Source organism: Vulpes lagopus, chromosome 4 (genome assembly GCF_018345385.1).
Source record: "Vulpes lagopus strain Blue_001 chromosome 4, ASM1834538v1, whole genome shotgun sequence".
Classification (NCBI taxonomy): domain Eukaryota; kingdom Metazoa; phylum Chordata; class Mammalia; order Carnivora; family Canidae; genus Vulpes; species Vulpes lagopus.
The window spans coordinates 47,090,755-47,109,700 of NC_054827.1; the positions used below are offsets into that span (position 1 = coordinate 47,090,755).

At 41.9% G+C, this 18,946-nt stretch overlaps 1 protein-coding gene across 4 annotated transcripts in view; it reads left to right on the forward strand.

The window, feature by feature from the left end:
• The first annotated feature begins 5,600 nt into the window (after window positions 1-5,600).
• The window catches only part of CALD1 (caldesmon 1), a 188,341-nt gene continuing 174,995 nt past the window's right edge, over window positions 5,601-18,946 (forward strand). For 2 of the 4 annotated variants that reach the window (XM_041753119.1, XM_041753120.1), the window contains exon 1: window positions 5,601-5,892. The gene's annotated coding sequence lies outside the window, so the exon portion shown is untranslated. The remainder of the gene's footprint in view (window positions 5,893-18,946) is intronic. The other 2 variants (XM_041753122.1, XM_041753124.1) reach the window with 2 other exon arrangements.

Sequence of the window (18,946 nt, forward strand, 5' to 3'; positions counted from 1 at the left end):
GGGGCTCCATCCCAGGGCCCTGAGATCATGACCCAAGCTGAAGTAAGATGCTTAACCAGCTGAGCCACCCAGGTGTCCCTGGAAGATTTTTTTTTTAACCTTTTCTTCTATTTCTTAAATTGAATCTTTATAGCTTTCCACCGTAGTACTTCTCATTTACAAGACTTTTTTGTTTTGTTTTGTTTTTTTCTTCTCTGCAAGTGCCTTTTTAAAGCATCTTTCTTTTATGTGTTGGCTCCAGTATCTTTTCTTACCTCCCTGAGAATAGTCATTAGTTTTCTTGAAGTTTTCTTCTGTTTCTCACCTTACCTCTTTTTCCTGAGTTCCTTTTTCTGTTGTTCAAGTCTCCCTTTCAGAGCCTCTCCTTAACTTGATGTTCATATTTAAGAGTGAGGTGCTAAACAGCCCAGTGGGAGTTCCTGTGCATAAGTTCACTAAAGAGCCTTGGGCAATGAGCCAGGTATTTCAGGGGTCTCTCAGTCTCTGTGCCTTTGGTTCTTTTTCCCATGGGCATGCCAGTCTCCCCGGAGTGGAATCCACCAATTTCCTTTATGCAGAGTTCAGACCTGACTGTTTGTGTCCTGAGAGCCCCAGAGAGCGAGGAGACTGGGGGTACTCCAGTATTCACCAAGTAGATTTTCATTTAAATTTTGTTTTCAGGGAGTGCCTGGGTGGCTCAGTTGGTTAGGCATCTGCCTTTGGCTAAGGTCATGATCTCAGGGTCCTGGGATCCACCCTCCCATTGGCCTCCCTGCTCATTAGGGAGTTTGTTTCTCCATTCTGCCCCTCACCCCACTTGTGCATGCTCTCTCTCTTAAATGAATAATAAAATCTTAAATATATAAATAAATAAATTTTGTTTTCAGTATGAAGCCTTTCCCCTGCCCATGGCTTTGCCTGATATTCTGAGAGCAGCACTTGTCTTCAGAGAATAAACTTCCAGCCTTTGTCTGATTGAAAGAGAACTGTTCACTAAGTTGCTTAGGGGGCTGGGGGGCTTCTAGAGCTGGGGTTTTAACTGTTCCATACTCAGATTTGCAACGATATTCTGCTTTCTGCTTCATCCTTCACTGTCAGAGATTCCTGGAGCTTCCAAATCCTGTTTTTCCTGGTTCTGAGGCTTGAGTTGGCTTCCTTCTCATCCACCGGCCTTCCACTCTCCACAGGGCCAGAGATCAGTTTCTTAGTTCTGCTAAGTCACTTACCAGCCATTCGTCCATTTTCCATATTCCAAAAGTTGGCTGACATCTAGAGCCTGTGTTGACTCCCTTCCAGTATTCTTTGCCTTGTAGGATTTATTGATGATTTTTTTATTTCTGTGCTATCATCTTGATGGGGTTTGGGAAACAGCAGAAGTAAATGAGTGTTGTGCACTCTGTCCCATCTAACCATCTCCTCAGAGTTTCCAGTCTTTTCATCTGAAGTTCTGTTTTTCGTGATTGAAGAATCCTTCCATACCCCATCATAAAAGTATTCACCTGCAATTTTCCCTAGTCATTTTAAAGTTTTGTTTTTCAGGTAATCTGGTTTCTTTTAGTGTGGAGTGGGAATTTTGAATCTAATTTTACTGTTTCTACATAATCCATGGAATCTTACCATTAATTGAAGAGCTCATCCTTTTCTCCTTGATCTGCAGCGTCTCTATTATTATTTTAGAAGTTTCCATATATGCTTGGGGCTGTTTCTAGATTTTCCACTCTATTCTACTGGTCTATTTGCCTATTCCCAGGGCAATAACACTCATTTTAATTAGAATTGCTCTATAAAAACCTTAGTACTTATTTTTAGATCTTTACTTTTCCATATGAATTTTAGGATTGTTTTTGTCAAGTTCTACAAAGTATGTCATTAGAGATTTTTTTTTTCATTAGATATTTTAGTTGGAATAATAAATGCATAGGTTAATTCAAAGACAATTTATATCTTTATAATTTTGAGGTTTGCCATTGGTAAAAGTGACATATTTCACAATTTATGCAGGCCTTTTATGTCCTCAAATCCAGCTCTGTAATTTTCTTGCACTATTGTGTTACATTTATTCCCAAGTAATGCACACTTTTGTTATTAATATGAATCATCTATTTTCCATTATATTTTAAAATTAGAGACAGCTGGTTACAGGAACTCTGGAGTTTTGCATACGAACTTGATTCCAATAATCTTACTAAACTCCTTTATTAATTCTAATATCTTTGTGGATTCACTTGAACTTTTTTGCCACATGACCATATCATAGTAAATAAAGATCATATTAAAGCAAAAAAAAAAAAATCTAATTCCAACTGTTCTTCTTCCTCTTTTTTTTTTTTTTCTTTTTCTTTGTCTTGGTTAGGCCCTCCAGCCCATTTTTTAATTGTAAAAGAGATGGTAGGCATCCTTTCTTTTCATTGATTATAATGGGAGTACTTTTACCATTTCACCATTAAACTTGATGTTTGTGATAGCTTTCTGATAAAGGTCTCTTACTATATGTTTAGAAAGATTCTGTTGCTGGTTTTTCAAGAGCTTTTTTTCCTATATGTAATTGCTAATTTCACCAAGTATTATTCTTTATTTATTGAGACTATCTTTCTCTCTTTTTTTCTCTTTCAACTTTTAAACTGCTAACATTGTATAATATATCACTAGATTTTCAGATTTTGACCATCTCTGCATTGGCCTTGTCTTGTTTTACACTTGTTGGATTCGTGTGCTAATTGTTTGTATGTAGGTTCATAAATACACATAGTATAATTCTCTTCTTTTTGTGCTGTCCTCATTGTCCAGTTTTGGTATCAACATTTTACCGGTCTGATTTTACTGTTTTCTAAGCTTGAGTTTCTGGAAATACTTCGAGTAAAAGAAGATGTGTGTGTGGACGGGGTAGATTTTGCTGCCTTTTAAAATATTCAAAAGTTCTGTTTTAGTCAATAAAACAAATATTTTAAGCTGGAAAAAAAATGTATGTTCTTTATGGAACTAAATGAAGTGATTTTAATTTTGATTGAAAAAGGTGTAGCCTGCTTTTGCTCTTCCCAGTCTGACTCACAAGCAAAATTTAATTGCTCACTACTGATCTACATGATTGCAAATTCTCAGTTGGAACTGAAAAAATATAACGAATCATCCAGATGTTTCCAAATGTCTCTTTAGAGTTGTTATGGTTTGATTAGGTAGATATATCCTATGCTAGACAAGCTGTTCTTTATCTGGGATGGTCTAAGTGGGAAATATATTCCACAAAAAATTTCCTGTATAAATCTGGTGTATTTTTAGTGTTGTTTACAAATGACTTCTGGAAAAAGTAAATTCTATGAAAGTGAAGTTTCTCATGGCAGAGATGGGCAACATATATCTTTTTCTTTCTTTTTTTCTAATGAAATTTGTTAAATTATCCTTCCAAGGTTCTTCCACAGTGCCCATTTCTAAATACATAAAAAAGGCTAAATGGTTGCTCATCTACTATACCCCGAGTACGAGGTATTCTGAATTTATCTAGGGAAACATACTTCTCTTTTCTAAAGACAGAACCCAAAAATATTCAGCTATTTATCTTCTAAAAACCATGCAAAATGCATGTCCTTTCTATGTTTCCTGCTGATAATATTTTCCCCATTTGTAGTGCAACTTTTCTTTCCTCTGGAAAGCTGGTACTTATTTTATTCATAGATTGCAAATTATGCCCTGATGCTGTTTAACCAAAAGGCATTACTCACACAAGCGGGAAGAATGTGGCTTAGGATTGAATCAGCATTGGCCATGGAAAACAGTACATTAAAACAGGCCTCACTGAGTCACAGACCATACAGCCTAGAGATCATGGGCCTCAAGCATCTCTGGACACAGGTCATATCTTCACACAGATGTCACCAACTGAGTTGTTTTCAGAAGTCATTGATGTCTGCACTACAGCATCTCCAAACGCAGCAAGTTACCAGACTGTGAACTATTACTCTGTCTTTACAACCTGTCCAGATATGGGACATCCCCCGTGGCAAAACTGGTTGTGTTCCCAAAGCTTCTTTCCAAATCATTCATTTGGGATCAGAAAACATTTTCCCATAGGAACAATTTTATAAATGGTGGTGCTCCACCAATGCCTGGTTGAGCCACAGTGTCCTTGAAATGCTGCGTTGACTGTGCTATTCCCACCAGCCATTATTTATTCTGTTTCCCTGGCAAAGTGCATTCTGACTTCTAACTTGGGATGCCTGAAGCTTACCTCTCGCTCGCCCTGGCAGCCTTCTCTGTAGCTTTTTTTGGGCTGTGCTGCAGTAGCAGTTGGGAAGAGGGGATAGGCAGCCTTCCCAAGAAAGAGATGAGCATAGGGTTGGTACAGATGCTTCTGGGTAACTCACTAATGCTGGATGGCTGAAGGAGGAAACCACCCACATGGATCAATTCCCAAGTCAGTGTAAGGCACAAAGGGACTTTTTCCTAAGTAGAGATCATTAAGTCAGATCTTCATAAATAGGTAAAGGCTTATATGGTAAAACCTAAGGTTTTTGAAGACCAAGCTTATGGACTTGTAGTTAGCCAGGGAAAAATATTTCAAGTCTCCTTGGCCAGTGATGAAACAGTTTCCAAACACATAGCAATAATGAGACAGAAGTCTCCCACCTAGTTCCTGGCCTGACAAATAGTAACTGCACATAATGTGTTGTTGTTGTTGTTGTTGGATTAAATACTGATGGGCTAATTTAACCAGGAATTCTTTATCGAAAAGTACAAGACCACAGATTGTATGCGCATGTGGGCCAATTAATTTCATTCTAACTCAGCATCTGCTAAATCTGTCTTTCTCATTGCACACATCCTGTCAATGAAGACTTGGTTGGAGCACTTTCAAGAAGTCACTAGAACAGCAGTGTCATCTCTGTGATCATGTGCATCATTTACACCAGCCCCAAAGGAGGTGCTGGTGTAGATACCCTCTCTGCTGTGCACAGTTGCTAGCAATGTCTCCCTGTTGCCAAATCCAAGGAAACAAAGGGGAGGTGGAGAGAGAGAGAGGTGATGTGGAAAACCAATGACGATAGCCAAGCTTGTAGGACCCTGCGTAGCTGAGTTTCTGGCACTACACTTATTCTGGAAAACATTACCTACTAAAAAAGACCTAAGCTTTTTTTGTCAGTTGTTTTTATAACACATGTCGACATATTTTTAGGGGGCTGTGCCTCTTTCGGGTTAGAATTTAGTTTGTGCACCAGACCTGGGTCTTGGCTATTGCAGGCTTTAAAAGTGTACAACGATTTAATTTCATTTTGTATATACCATTACTTTTAAAGGAAATATGCTATTAGGGCTCCCTCCATCAAAAAACCATCCCCACCCCCACCCCACTAAAACTTACAGACTATTAAACTTTGAGTTTCATCAACTGTGCTTTCTCTTTAAAGTTGCATTTGCGTTCTGCAAGACAGCCTCTTTCTCCAAGATTAACATTTCTTATGATTGTTCCTGACAATGGATTCACTTCCAGAGGCCCTGCTAAGGATAACCAAAAAAGGGCATGTAGCTGGCTGGTTTTGGCAGCCTGCACGCAGTTTCAGAGCTTTTTAGGTCTTGGTTTTTCTGATGAGTGATTTCCTGAGCATGCCTAGAGAATGACAGGCATCTCCACAGGCAGGCTGCATCCACCTCGGCCGGGGTGTCGTCATTGGCTGCCCTATTAGAAAAACTACAGGACAATGCATACCACCGACTGCCGACTGTAAACATAGGGGCTATGTGTTCACTTAGCACGGACTTCTGGGAGGGGCCAAGGAAGGGCGGTCTGGAGTTTTATTGAATAGAGCAGTGTGTATTAGGCTGCCTGCCTGCCTGCCTGCCTGCCCTCTTGCTGTGCTCCTGCTAGAGAAATCAGTTCTTCCTTTCCGATTTAGTCCCCAGGAAGAAGTTGCAGCCTGCGAGGTAAGCCACAGAGGGCTTTCTTTCCATCTCTTGCAGAGCGTCTGGGGGCTTTCTCTGTGTTTCAGTCAACATGCCTGTGTCAGGTAGCTGCAGAAGCAAGATAGTGAAAGCCAATAATAAAGCCCACAAATTCTCAGAGCCAGGCTGGGCTTTGCTGCCCTGCAGATGGTCCCCGGAAGACAAACAGGATGAGATATCAAGTTCTCTTCTTGGAGCTGGGACGAGAGTTGAGATCACATAGAGACGTGGGCTCTGGGCTCAGGGACCACCGGGCTACCTGGATAAGGAGCCCCTTTTGTTCAGGAGTGCAGTGGGGAGCTTACCTGAGCACCACAGGCCAGGGGCAGCAGGCGTGCTGGGCCCGTGTGCCCACACCAGTGGTCCTTCCTGCATCTTCTACTACCAGAGACTTAAAGAGGTTTTACCTTTAAAGTAAACTTTTAGGTTAACAGGCAGCCAAAAAGGAATGGTTTTTAACCAAAGCCATTTACATATTATTCTCCTACCAGTTTTTAAGCCTGGACTTCTAGAGCTGCAAGGAAATAAGGTCAGAGATGGAAAGAACCGTTTAGCACCAGTTGGGTTAACGTAACTGATATGATATTTGCCAAGACAGGAAGATGCCTACCATGATCTGTTTCCTATAAAACCTAATAATGAGGGAATGCATGTGCTAGTGGGTGTGTTTTTTAGAAATCGCCTTTAACATCCTACCAGTCTGTTTCTTAAGAAATCTTATTTTCTGTTTGAAAGTGTGTGCCTGTGATTAGAGAGTTTGAAGAGATGTAGTTCCAGAAAGGGAGGAAGCAGGCTTTCATTCCAACATAGTCAGACATATTTGGGCATCTTAAACAGTAGTACAAGGCAGCCAGTTGGTAGTAGTCTGGAATTCCTTTTAGAAAGAGCTGATTGTAAAGGGTGGGAGAATTTTAGTGCTATGGTAATACATGGTTAAAAAAAAAAAGTGGATGAGAACAAAGTACTTGGTATTCATAGATCCCTTCTGTTAACAGGGCTATGCAGATGGACTTGTAAACTGGAATAGTAAAATCTTTCTAATGCGTTTGGCAAAACCAGACGTGTATGGCTAGAGCTTCAGAGAAGACTAGGTGGTATGTGGCAAGAAGAGCAAGTCTGATAATTTTTCAATAAGCCTGGGTATTGAAGGTTTTCAGCTCCAAATGACTGCATTTGCTTTTATTCTGTCAAGTGAGGTGGTTTTGTGTTGAGATCCATTAAATAATCTTTTTTCTTTGTATTTAGAATTTTGGGGGTAATTTTCTTGAGAATGCCCTTCTCTCCTCCTAGGAGATGATATATGAGAACAGAGTTCCCTGTGAATTTCTTTTCCTGGAACAGTTCTGAGTAAGTGTGGGAGAAAGGGCTGCAAGTGAAAGCTATAGTTTGATTATCGTCCTTCGCTCAAAGAGATCAAGTTCCAAACTATTTTCACAGTATTTTTAATGTCAATCAAAATATGGAGAACAGTTTCTTTTTCAACTGTTCTCTAAACCATGGAGGGAATGCAGTTTGGAAGGAAATCTATAATCTTGGGATTTGAGGATAAATTCCGTTTTGAAACAAACCTCTCCAAATCCCCGAAAGTTCAAACTTTGCTGCCACCACTCACCCCTCTTGTCCTCGTGCATGCCCCATCCCCCAACAACCACAAAAACCACATTTTTCAAAGTAAGTGTTGTACCCTCTGTAGTGATGTACTGGAGCAAGGGGATTTGATATTTCACTTTCTATTGGACTTTGGGCAGTTCTCTGTGCTCCTTTCCTCCAGTTGAGTATGAGCTAGAACACACCTCCCCAGATGGGGAGATAAACGGGTACAGTGAAACTACAGAGCAACAACTCCCAATTTTAATAAAAGCATTTCATAAAGAGAAATGCAATGGCAAAGGTCTGGAACAAAAAAAGTCACTAATAAAAAACTAACCTCAGTACACGTAAGGAATGTCCAATGGATTGATCCACTGGTAACAGGCAAGATTGTTTTCCATCGGTTCAGAGCCAATGGAATAAATAGAGTAAATTAAATAATTCAGGTCGAAAAACTGCCTTAAATAAGTATGCAATTCTTGCATTAAAGTTAAAAGGAGAACCAGGTTCACACTGCAACTTAAAGGATTTAAATGAGATCCATAAAAGGATACCTGATGCTGAGGCTATTGACAATTTTCATTGGCTTCTGTGGCTGACCTGAGAATTTCCTGCTCTGTGGCAGATAGAATAGGTTGGTCCTGATTGTAGCCTGGGTGTTCTCTGGTCTGATAAGCCTAAAAATGCACCTTGGTAGGCCTTTTCTTAAAAACACGTATAGTTGGGACGCCTGGGTAGCTCAGTTGCTTATGCGTCCAACTCTAGATTTCAGCTAAGGTCATGATCTCAGGGTTGTGAAATTCTCTCTCTCCCTCCCCCCACCCAATAAAAACAAAAAACGGACCCCAAAACCCCCACATATAGCTGTCATGGACACAAGCTCATGGTATCTTCATGGTAGCATAGCTGCTCATCAGGGATTCTTTAGCAAGGCAGAAAAGTGACATAGAGGAGGGCATGTAAAGGAATGAGTTGGATCCCCATCCGCCTGCAGTCTATCACATGTCTTGGAAATGTGGTGGGGTGAGGCCATGGTGGGGGGACGGGGAAAATGCTGACAACGTGGTATGCAAATAGCATGGTAGGCCTAAGTAGGTTAGATGTTGCCAAAGAACTTTCAGACTTTAAAAGAGTTTTCTGGGTAAATTCTCTCAGATCTCGAAAATAGAACCATTAGATCCTTACTGAAAGTCCTTCATCTATCAAGCTAATCCAAGTTTGTCATTAAAGAGATGCCCATAGGTTCTGGGTACTTGGGTAATTTAAAGAGATATTTGTAGCTCAGGCTTAACTCAGGAGCACCACTCTAAAAGCTCAGCCTCAGCACTGGTTCCCCTATTCAGATAGCCCAGACCTTGGGGGAAGCCATCCACTCTTTGACCTCATGTGTGGAATGGGCATTATGACGCTTCTCCTACCTCCCACAGAGCTTAAGATGTCCAAATGAGATGAGGCTGTTTGTCCCTCTTTTCTGTGAGCTATAATCTGTGTACAATTTGAGGCCTCTGAGCGTTAGGCTCATCTTCACTTATCTTCCACTTCTTACCTAGTATTCCGGATTCTGTGCTCCGTCCACATATTTGAGGACCCTTGAGTGGTACCTTCTGAATCCTAGTTCTTTCTAGAACCCTAAGCCCCGGGTCCTGGGAATACTGGTCCCCCGCAGTGTTATCTAAATTTTAGCCCTGGTGATCAGAGATGAGGAGAACACAAATATCAGGAGGCAGAATCAGATGGGTTATCGGTGGTACCAGGCTATGTCCGGAACCAGGAAATCTGAAGATCCAGTTGAGTAGAAGACCAATGACAAGGTGCTGACAACAGAAAGGCCTTAGTAAATGAGGCAGCTTCTCTGCCTCCAGCCAAATGCATGGAACTAATCCCAGCATGTCAAGCCTGGGCCTTGTAGAGAGGGTGAGGTAATCAGGAGCACCTGGCTGCGGTTCCTGTTGGTATTGAGACCAGACTGTTCCATGGATCTAGCCTCTCCCTCCCCTATGCTTCCCTCGATCCTCAGTATCCCCAGCTGGCTCTCCTGGGACTGACCCTTGGTGGCTTCTCTTGCTTCCCTACCCCCAGTCCTCTGTCTCTACCAGCTTCCCTGGCTCCTCCATCCCCAGGCCAAACAAGGGCTTCCGTGATCCAGCACTGACAATCTGCAATTTGCCTTCTATGCCTTCTAGCTTTAGGGTGAAGCCCAGAGCCCCGTTATGTTCAAGGTAGAGGAAAGCCTCTTCGCTTTTTGTAGGCAGAGAGGGAAAGAGTTAGAGTGGACAGTGTAAACGTTGGAGCAGTTTCTGTGGAAAAAGAGTCCTCCTGCCTCTCACCCACAAACTCACAGTCGGCGGGCAGTGAGTGAGTGTGGGAGGAGGGCAGGAAGGAAAAGGCGGCTGTGTGCAGGAGGCAGAGGTGGTGGGCAGCCCTGCGCTCTTGCTGCCGTGGATACCTCTGAAACCTGATTAAAACTCTGAAAACTTGCGGTACCTTGTGAACCCTCCTTTTGTGATTGACAGGTGAGAAACCTTGAGCCGGGGGAGGTTGGGGTGGGGAGTGAGGCAAAGTCTTGATTTCTGTTGGAGACAAGGGTAGGTGGGACCAGAACATGAGTGGAGGTGTCCTTTCTTGTTCTCCAGATTTTTTTGAAGGAAGAAAGGATGGTGTAAATAGACATAGAGAGAAGGAGATCACTTCATATGGCCCCCATTCCAAAGAAAAGGAGATCATCTCTAGAGAAGCGGTTTTCTGGGGGGAGTTTGCAGGGGCTGAAGAAGCTGGGAATGGCTGCTGCCAAGCGTGTGCTGAGAGAGCACCATGAGCTTAATAAAAGGATTGCTAGGTAGCAGTCAAGGAATAATTGAAGGAAAGTAAATATTTGGGGGGAGGTATTTCAAATGAATTGAGTATTCTTAGGAAGCACTCATTTTAGTACATGATTTTTCTTTAAAAATATATATTATATATATTTCAGTGATGGAAAATTTGAAGATAAATTGCTTTTTAATCATTTCCTGAGGCTTCTGGCATTATTTTGTGAATATACGGATGAAAGCACTTGGCTGTAAGGAAATCATCTTACTTGGCGAGGGACATATGAAGTAGGAATATGTAATTAGTTCCTTTGACACCCACATGTGACATTCCCTCTCACTTGTCTCAACCTGGAGAACGAGGCAGATTTCACTTGTGTGCTAAAGATGGGCAGTACCAGGGAAAAGGGGTCCAAGGGCCAGAAGCATCAAGGACATTACTTCCACTGGGGTCAGGAGAGCTAGGCCAGAATGGATATAAAGTACAACAGTGGACTGATGTGTGAGTCCCAGCCAGCTAAATAAAAGAAAAACAGTGAAAACCAGAAGGCAGGCGGAAGCTTAGAAACCAAGATCCTGCTTAGCAAGGCAGGGTGCAGACAGGTAAAGTAACATGGACTAGAACACCTGGCACAGTGTTTAGAACAAATACACCCTACGTTAGTAGGCTGCAGTAGCTCAAGTGAAGGGACAGGATTACCATATACATATGGAGGGGCGCCCAGATGGCTCAGTTGGTTAAGCATCCAACTCCTGGTTTTGGCTCAGCCATGATCTCATGGGTCATAACATGGAGCCCCGCCTGGAACCATTCTCAGCAGGGAGTCTGATTGAAGATTCTCTCCCTCTGCTCTTCTGCCCACCCTTGCACATGCATGTGCACACACACACACACATGTGCATGCATGCTTTCTCTCAGAAAAACAAATTTCAAAAAAAAAAGATACATATAGAATAGTAAAGGAATGGAATTGCGAGGAAATCCGAGAGCAGAAGCCACAATAGGATCCATAGAGAATGGGGTTGGAATCAAGGTGGGTCAAAGTATCTCCGCAAAGGTCTATGTGTTTCCATTAATGTGACTGAGCTGCAGCACATGTGACTGCTCCTTTCTCATATTCTACAGACTGGAAAGTTCCTTCTGTGCTTCCTGGTCAAATTCTGAGAGAGGAGACCTGAGTGTTCAGCTGATAACTAGTGTCTTAGGCAAATCCCTTAGCAGAAGGGTATCAGAGGTTACTGGCATACTTATGGATGAATGGCCAGTGGGACTGAGCAGTAATCCCATCACCCCTGGGGAAAATAAAAAGCTGCGCGGGCAATTTTAGTTAGAAGAGAAGGTTAGGCATAGAAGGCAAATTAGCTGAAATGTCCAACAGCTATCGGTGAATGTCATTCCAGTTTTTATGTGACTGAATTCCTGGAGAGGCAAACAATGTCAGGGTCATACAGTATTTGATGACCACTTTGGCATTGCCCAATGAACCAGTCTTAAGGGAGGTTAGCTTGGAAGCTTGTACCGCTGATAATTGAAAAGATAAGAATTATCCATTTGAGAAAGATTCTAAAGGAAAACAGTTGAGTGTTTTTGTTGGCAAGAAACTTCATATGAGTCATAGGTGTGCTATGGCTCCTCCCAAACTAAGGCAATTTTTAAAATTCAATAAATAATGACTTAATTGTAATAAATAAAAACTACCGCACCTCAAATGTAAATTACAGTACTTCATAATTTAATGCATACAATCTAGTGTGCTCAGTCACTGGAAGTTTCAGTTCTCTGCAATGCTTGGAGTGTACTCTTTCATTCGCTGAACACCTTTCTCGATGCCTGTCATGGGAAGTAAAAACAAAACAAAGCAAAACAACATGCTCTATTCTGGGCTTGTTCTTTAGAGAAGCATTCACAAATATGCATCCAGGAATGAGCATCAAGATGAGGAATAGATAAAGGACTAATCCCAAAGGAAGGAAAATTGGGGCCACATGGACGTCTTCAAATATTTGGAGTACTTATATATAGAAAGGGTACAGGGCATTCATGTTTCTCAAGACAGCAGAACTGAGTATGTGTATCCTATATAGTTAATGCTGGGCAGGATCTGAGGAGGCATTTAGCCCAGGGAATGCAAATCATTTATCATCCGTTTGCCAGCTCCAAACAATTAGTAACCAACCACCTGGAACGGTGTGTTGAGAAGGATTCTGAGGCCCAGGCCCGAGCTCACTGAGGGCAGCAGACGCTGTCATTGACAGTGATGTCTGTTGTGAAAGAAAAGGGACATTGCTACTTGGGTACCATGTATTTCACATCATTGATGTGGCCCATAGGTTCCTAACCTCTGCACCTTGGATCCCTGGGAGGACACAAAATTATTACAAGAGCTAAACAAACCCATATATGCAGCAAATGGTTGTGACAAACTGAGTAACTGATACATCTTACACAATATGTGCTATTTTGCTAATTATATGTGCTATTTTGCTAATTATATAGATGCATTATGATGATAAAATATTAATTTACTTAAAATAGTTACTGAATTCATAGTAGCTTTTGGTATTGTATTTTCTGTCAGTGGACTTAAAACATATAATTCTCTTACATGGAAGTTGGGACAAAAAATTTAGAATTTTAAGAAAGATTCTTTTTAAAAAAGAACTCGTGATTTTTCATTTTCCAGATGAGAGAATAAAGCCTACCCATAGCAGGTAAAATTATGCATGTATTTGTACATTTCTTTGATTAATGTCAGTAAGATTTATATGGGCGAAAAAAAAATAAAAAAAAAAAAAAAGATTTATATGGGCGGGAAACATCTTTTTTTTTTTTTTATTAATATATACCCAGTTCCTGGCACATTGCAGAAGCCCAGTATCTGTTGAATGAGAGAACAAACCAAGGTCCTCCCAGTTAATTAGTGGCAAAAGTGGTTCCAGAACACACAGCTCCTAAGTCCCAGGCTGTAAACTATTTCGATCCACTGGATTGTTTCTCCCAAAAGAAGGGAGAGAGAATGTCCCATTTTAACAGTTCAGGAATTTGGATTACGCAATACAGCCCGATTATAATAAGATTATAGATTATAATTATATCTATATAATCCGATTATAGATTATAATCTATAGTCCAGTAGATCTTAACCAGCATGTTCACCAGGAGCAATTGTAGGGCTTTTAGAAAACGTACATCCCTGAGTCCCATTCCCTGGAGAGCGTGATTCAGCAAGTCTAGACCAAGGTTCAGCATCTGTAGATTGTAAAAACTCTCTGGTGCTTCTGATAGAACACCCTGGCTCAGAAGCAGTGCTCAATGTCCTTGCTTAAAATAATCTATAGTCGAGGTATGGAGTAACTTAGTCCCCACAGGCCTAGTTGTTTAGTTCTGAGTAATTTCTTTCTGAAAGTTATAGCTGTATATTCCAAATAATCCGTTTTCCCGAAGAGTCTCTTCGGAAGAGCTAGAATATTTATCTGAAAATTCCTCCAGCTTCCCATACTCTTTTGGTTTGGGTGCAGAGCTATCAACCCTGTAAGGTCAAGCTTTCTGATGAGATTTCCAGTATTTGCTTTTGTAAAGCATTGGAAATGTGGCAAGAATAAGATTTCTCATGGTATTTCCACTTCCTGTTCCAGCCACCATTACTAAGTGAAATTTAGGCTTTGGGGGAGGGGGTGAATTGACGAAAAATGTTCTCTTTTAAGTATTTCTGTCCTTAGGGTGTTTTTTTAGGTTACTTTAGGTATTTTAACTTACCAGGAAAAACAGAAGATGTTTTTCTCTGTTCTCAGCCTTGGGCTAAGAAATGTACAAATCCTGAGCAGAAGAAGGGAGAAGCTTCCTCCACCCTCACCCTGTATCTCTTCTGAGGGCCAGAGCTATCATAGCTGCTGGCTTAGAGGGTCCTAGGGATGGCCCTTTCAGCAGCACGTGAGCCCTAAGAGACAGGAGGCCTCAGGTGAATGCTTTTGCAGAACTGAAAACCCATCTCTGGGGGCTTCCTTTACTCAACAGTCAGGAGTTACATCCTGAAGATGTAACTTGCACAGAAGAACCACCCTTATTCAGGGCAGCAAGTACATAAATTATATTCACTAAGGATTGGAGAGCTAAAAGTATCTCTGCAAGAATAACCTGATCCAATAAGAATGCCAGAATTGCTACTATATTTGTACAGATGCTATTTGGTTTACAGAGCAGGACTTGCGCTGGGTACATGAAGGCAGGGCTCACTGGAGAATAGCAGCTAAAAAGGAATTAAATTAGGATCCACATGCATAATGACATCACACAGACTGGGGCTCATTTCCCTCCGGCCCCATCCCCCTCTCCATGCACCCTAAACAGTAGTGTGGGAAGCCAGCTCATCCTAGCTCCCAAAAGCCAATTGTTAAATTTTTAAGATTTTGCGAACCAGTTGTTGAACATAGTCATTATTAGAAATTAAATTATATCAACTTACAATCATATTAAAACCCAAGGTAATAAATACTCAAAACTCCTTCCTTCCCAATTATTTTCTTACATTTTATTATTATCTGTGCTCTGGAAGGTTAGTTGCATTTATTGTGTCCGTAGGAGGGAAATACATCACTGGAGTTAGCAAATGCCACAAATCGGGCTCCCCTCCCCTTGATCCCCCACCCCCGGAGAGCTTGTTGTGAAATATTTCTCTAAGGTATCAAGTTGATAAAATTTGCCTCTGTGTAGGAGAGCCCAGCAGAATACCTCTGTTATTTTATCGCATGCAGATTCATAACGTATGCTTATGATTGCATATTTCCTTGTTTACTTGTCGGTTATTTCTTATGCTCTGGAACGTAAGTGCCATCAGTCAGCGACTATGTCTGGGTTTTTTCAGTGCTGTGATTTGAAACTAAAAAAGTGCCTCACTCCACACAGCGTAGAGAGTTAAAGGAGTAAAGAAATAGATGTCCATAATTTATTTCTTCTTGGTAAGAAAGCTGAAGTCAGTATTCATGTTTGAACTCATTGATTCCTCTCTAATCATATTATTATTGAGTGTTTAGAACCGTGCCTGGCACATGCTAAGTAACATATAGATGTTTACTAGATAAAAATCAAACAAGTCATCTCCCCACAACAGCCAAATTTACAGATGAGGAAATTGAGTTACGATTAGGTTAGTAACATATCTAAGGTCTCAAAGCTAGTAAGTGGCAGAGCCAGGATTCAAACCTGGATAATCTGGCTCCATAGTCCACGTGCTCAGCCACCGTGCTGTGCTGCCTATGGCTAATTAGTCCAGTGATGGAGACGCCTGGTTTGTGTGTGGCCCATCGGAGAACACACTTTGGAAGCTGGAAGACTTGAGTTTGAATCTCAAATTTACTATTTTTGAGGCTGTTTCTTCACCTCTAAAAGGGGGATTATTATTCCTCCAGTTTTATAGTTATTATAAGGATTAGAAACAATATCTTTAACCTGCTTTGCCCATGCTGGCACTAAATTAAAAATCATCAGCTATCAGCTGTGAGTTTGGTGAGGCTACCTATAGGCGTGGACTCCCTTTAGTCCTCAAGTCTCAAGCCATATTCTCCCAGCATGGCTACTCCATGGCTGTTATGTAGATGGAACAAAAGAAGCCACCTTCTTTTCTTTCCTTTCTTTCTTTTTTTTTTTTAAGATTTTATTTACTTATTCATTCATGAAAGACAGAAAGAGGCAGAGACATAGGCAGAGGGAGTAGCAGGCTCCCTGTGGGGAGCCCAGTGCAGGACTCGACCTCAGGACCCCGGGATCACAACCTGAGCCAGAGGCAGACCGACGCTCAACCACTGAGCCACCCAGGTGCCCCTTCTTTGTTCATGTCAGATTCTTCCTGAGGTGGGACTAGGACTAGTAGCCAACAGTTATAGGAAACCCTGCTCAGGTCCACATAAGCACTTTCCAGATCTGTCTGTCTCTGGAGCTCTGCAGAAGCAGATGACCTCCACCACCCCTTTCAACCACAGAGTTTCCCCCACTGCCCTTATCACTGGATGTGTGCTGCCTTTCTTTCTCTAGTATGGCTAAAGGGGTTTATTATTCCTGACACTGGGGCATTTTGTAGGTTTTAGTGTTTGGGACCTGGAATGAGAGAGGGAGACAGGAAGGAAGGCAAAAAGGAGAGAGGAGAGAATGAGATACAGAGAGAAGAGAAGTTGAGAGTCATCAGAAGGAAAAAAAAAAAAAACAATGCTGAATTTGGGAGGGACAGTGAATCAAAATGGATGGAGAGTTATCCCAAGCCCTTGTGGGTTAGAGATCATTAAGAAGAAAGCTGGCTCATCCCCGTATCTTGCCGGCAGTCTTGCTATGTGACAGGCACCATTCAAGTTGAAGATGACTTTCTCAGGGCAGTGAAATAAATTAAGGAACTCCTCCAGAGTCATACAACTAGCAAATGGCAGAGCCAGATTCAGTGCCACTCCCCTGAATCCAGCCCTTTCCATTTCCCTACAGCTGTTTGTTCTGTGTCTCTCCTCAGGAATACGATGGAAACCAGAGCAGGAGGTTTCCATAACCAATCATTATAATTTGTCAGAGGGCCACACTGCAGTTCAAATAGACAAGCACATTGTCATTCCCTGCCATATAAGGAAGCAGGGCTAAGCACCATTTCTTTCACTACTGATAATTCGAGTGGGAGACAGGATGAGAATCTAGGACTATAGCAGCTTAAAAAAAAAAAAATTAAAAGAAACCTGCAGAAATACTTCTGTGTTCTCCTTTCCTGGTAGCAGAAATAGTTTAACAAGCAGGTTACACACTTTTCCCTGATTCAAGGGAAATATTCTGGAATTATGTACTGAAAGATGAAAACTCTTTGGCCAAAAGTATGAGTTATTTCGTTTTTGATTATGTCACATTTAGAAATTCAAAAGGCCGAGACAGAGCTGGTTCTACGAGGCTCAGGTAGGAAGTCAGGGGCTGTACCTCTCTGCACGGGTTGCCTCAGGAAGTTTGAGTCCACTCATCTTGCCAGCTGTTCTGAGAGATAGTATTTTTTTAAAAAAAATTTTATTTATTAATTCATGAGAGATACACAGAGAGAGACGGTCTCCCTGTAGGGAGCCTGATGCGGGACTTGATCCCAGGACGCCGGGATCACACCCTGAGCTTAAGGCAGATGCCCAACCACTGAGCCACCCAGGTGTCCCTCAGAGATATATTTATTAATAAGTCTTCACATATAAGTTTGACCTTCCTGCCTCAAACTCAGAATATTCATGTGATCACCCTTGGCCTTTAACAATCAGTCACAGTAGGGGTTTGAGAACATAGGCCCTATAACCAACTTCATGGAAGGAGAAGCAAGGCATGAGCAATTGAAATTATTTCCTAAGGGTCAGCCAGTTCAATCTTGCCAGGGGGAGTGCCCACTCTTTTAGATAACTCAAAGAAGCATTACTTTGTCTTCTTGGGATATGGAGAAAATATAGTCTGGGCAACTTCTCCTAGCTCTCATCTTTGACCAGATTACATCTGAGGTATTAGTTCCCTAGGGCTACTGTAACAAAGCACCACAACCTGGGTGGCTTAAACAATAGAAATGTACCGTCTCACAGTTCTGGAGGCTAGAATGCCAACATCGAGGTGTCAGCAGTGTCGGTCCTTCTGAGGGCTCTGAGGGAAGGATCTGTTCCAGGCTTCTCTCCTTGGCTGGAAAATGGCCATCTTCATGTTCACCTAGCATTCTCCCTGTATGTGTTTCTCTACCCAAATTTCCTCCTTTTAAAAGACACCAGTCCTGTTGGATCAAGGCTCATTCTAATGACATCATTTTTACTTGATCACCTCTGTAAAGACCCAATCTCCAAAAAGGTCACATTCTCAGGTACAGGGGTTAGGACTTCAACATGAGAAATTTGAATTCAACCCCATAACCCATAACATGCTCCAGTTCAATCCATAAGGTGCTCCAGTTCAAAATGGTGATACATACAGCTCTTTTCTGAACCTCTAAATGCCAAAGACCCTATTGCTGATGGTATTCCATCTTCCCTCTGGGTTCAGGAACTGCTTAGCTAGAAATTACTGGGCCTTTTGAACTTGCCCTTGACATTTACTTTCTGCCTTTTGCAATACAAAATTCGGACCCAGTAAAAAGTCAAAGGAGGTCTCAGACGTGATGCACTGAAACGCAGCTTCACAGACTGTGGCCTATCTGTGGACACCTGTGAAACCACAGTAGCAGACTCTCTGGTAGGCAGCCATCAAAAGTTGGGGAGAGGGCTTGATGAGAAGGCTTGGCGGAGGCAGCCTGTGAGTCTGAGAAGCAGAGCCCTAGGAGGATGTAAGCAGCAGCTGAGAGGACATCGTGTGGGCCACTTCAGGGCAGAAAGCAGGGATGGCTGTTTTCAGCCATTTTTATACGTGCTGACTATAACTACGAATCCCCACATTCAGGGGAAAATACTAGAAGCCTGTGCATATTTGTGCTCTGAATCATTTGTCTTTTGCCTTCTATTTCTTTTGAATTCATCCTTAAGTTTTTATACACCCTTCCTCCCAACACTCTTCCTAGGTTTATCTGTGTTGATTACAAATTGCCCACATGTGAGACACCTGGGTGGCTCAGTGGTTGACCATCTGCCTTTGGCTCAGGTCATGATCCCGGGGTTCCGGGATTGGG